At 77.3% G+C, this 2,500-nt stretch overlaps 1 non-coding gene across 1 annotated transcript; it reads right to left on the bottom strand.

The window, feature by feature from the left end:
• Positions 1–78: 78 nt before the first annotated feature.
• On the bottom strand, positions 79–231 carry LOC137460952 (5.8S ribosomal RNA). Its single transcript, XR_010993149.1, has one exon. It is a non-coding gene; the product is annotated as a 5.8S ribosomal RNA (ribosomal RNA).
• Between the last annotated feature and the right edge of the window lie 2,269 nt (positions 232–2,500).

Here is a 2,500-nt window from a genome sequence, read left to right as displayed (position 1 = left end):
CCCCGCCCGGGGGAGAGCCTGCGAGGCGACCCCAGCCGCGCCGCTCGGCGGGCACCGAGGCGGCGATTGATCGTCAAGCGACGCTCAGACAGGCGTAGCCCCGGGAGGAACCCGGGGCCGCAAGTGCGTTCGAAGTGTCGATGATCAATGTGTCCTGCAATTCACATTAATTCTCGCAGCTAGCTGCGTTCTTCATCGACGCACGAGCCGAGTGATCCACCGCTAAGAGTTGTCTGGCTTTTCGGCACCGCCCCGCCAGCGCGGAGGGGCCGGGACCGCTCGCAAAGGAGCGGCCCCTCGGAGAGCGCGGCACGGCGGCCGCTCGCCTCACATTGACCGTACAAGCACAGGAGAGGGGGGGAAAATAAAACGAAACCCCGAAGCGGCAAAAGCAAGGGGCGGGGAGCCCGCGCTCCCGGCTTTTTTCCCTCCCCCGAGGAGGGAAAAACGCACCTTGCGGCGCTTCGGGGCCGGACCAGGCGCCCGGGCTCGCTCCGACCTCGGCGCGGAGGAGGCCCGCCGCGCGCCGCCGGGAACGTGCCCCGAACCCGGCCTCGCCTCGCGTGCACGGGGAAATAAAACCCCCTTCGCTTCCCCACCCAACGGGGGGGGGGGGGGTGTGTCTCTCGCTGGCCGCCCCGTGCCGTCGCGGAGACGCCACGAAGCGAGGCAGCGGAGACCCCCCCCCCCCACCCCGGGGAGCGAGGGGGGCCGGGCGCACAACCCCGCCGGAGGAGAGCGCGCGCGCGCCTCCGCACCGGCCCCTCCAACGCCGCCACCGCTGCGGCCCATCCCGGACTTTCTTTTCCCCCGCTTTGGCCCCGGGGCCGAGCCCCGGCCGGCTCGCGCCCTCGGGCGGCTTCCTCTCGCCACCGAACCCCCCCCCGCCGCGGGGGACGGAAAACGGCTTGCGAGACGGAAAGCCCGAGCCCACGTGGGACGCCACCGCGGCGACCCGCCGGCCCTCGCCGGGCGGCGCACCCGCCGACCGACAAACCCCAGCGGCACGAGCCCCTTCCATCCTCCCCCGGCGCCACCGCGCCGCCGGCTTCGCTCGCTCGACCCCTTCCGTGGCCCCGCGGCCAGGCGGACAGCGGACGGCGCTGAGCCGGGGGGCGGGCCCCCGCTCTCCCCGTTTCCACGCGGAGACCGGGGGTGGGACGCCCCCGGCTGCCCGCCCGTCCCCCACCCGGCACGCGCCGGGAAGGCGAACGGGGAAGCCCGCGGGCAGGGCCCGGGACCGGGACAGCCGCAGCCGGTGGCAGGGTGCCCTCCGGCGAGGGACCGGAGCCGGAGACGCCGAGCGACGCCCGCCGCCGCTCGGACGCGGTCACGCCACCCGAAACCGGCCCCGGACGGGGGGGAACCGGCAGCGCGAGACCGCCGAGGGCGCCAGCTCGCCGGGGCCCCGCTCTGGGGCCTGGGCAAAGGGAAAAGGGACCGGGAGGTCCGCAGCGGCCCGCGCCGCAAGAGGCGCCGCCGCCGAGCCGCGGCAACGCGCCCGCACAAAACCCCCGGCGGGGGCGAAGCGCCCTGGGCCAGCCCCCACCGCGGGGGCTCGCCGCCCCGGCCCGCGAGAAGCCCGCGCTTCAACGCGCCGCCGGGGACGCCCGTGGCGAGGCGAGGCGCGGGCCGGACCACGGCCGACCTCGCGCGGTGGGCTCTCTCCGGCCGAGCGCTCGGACCGCAGAGAGGGGGGGGCAGCAGAGTCCCCTCCCCGGCCCGGCGGGCCCCCGGAGGACGACGAGCGCGACGACGGCGGACCGAGCCAGAGGCATTGCGGGGGCAACCCCCGCCCCTCTGAAGGCACCCGCCCGCCCCCGCGCTCGCCCCCGCATCCGGGGGTGGCGCGCCGAGCCGCCCGGGTCTTTAAACCGCCGCCCGGCTTCCTCCGCGGTAGGGCAAGGCCGCGGACGAAGGCGCGGAACGCTAGGTACCTGACCCTGGGGTGAGGGAAACCAGACTTAAGGCCCCGCGGGGGTGCCTCCCCCCACTGCCGCCGTCGGGGGGAGCGTCCGCCCGCGGGGGCCGCGCCCGACGTCCGCCGCCACCACCGCGCCCCTGGCCTGGCCCGAGGCCCGGGGTTTCCCTCAGTCAGCCGGCGCTGCGCTCGGGGAGGAGGGACGCGGCTGGGGACGCCCATGCCGCGCGCTCGCCGCGCGGCGAGCGCCCGGCTACGGCGGCCCCGGCGGCGGACCGGCGCAGGGCCGGCGACGACGGCGACGCGGCTGGGCGGGCCGAGGGCCCGGGAGAGCCCGCTCGACGACACCCGCGCGGACCGGGAGCATCGCTCGGGCGCCGCCCGATGCCCGTCCAGCGGGAAACGACTGAAGCAGGAGGGGCACAGGCCACGCCGAGGTCAACGCGGCGCCCGCGCGGTGGCCGCCCAGCGCGCCCCCCCCGGCTCCCAACGACCCGATGGGGTCCCAGCCGGCCGTCGCCGTCGCCCGACCCGCGGATCCCCGCGCGCCCGCCGAAAGGGGACTCCCCCCTTTCCTCT

The sequence above is a fragment of the Melanerpes formicivorus genome, unplaced genomic scaffold (assembly GCF_026170545.1).
Source record: "Melanerpes formicivorus ecotype bairdi unplaced genomic scaffold, bMelFor1.0.p_v2 SCAF_932, whole genome shotgun sequence".
Classification (NCBI taxonomy): Eukaryota; Metazoa; Chordata; class Aves; order Piciformes; family Picidae; genus Melanerpes; species Melanerpes formicivorus.
This window is presented reverse-complemented; position numbering and strand designations above follow the sequence as displayed.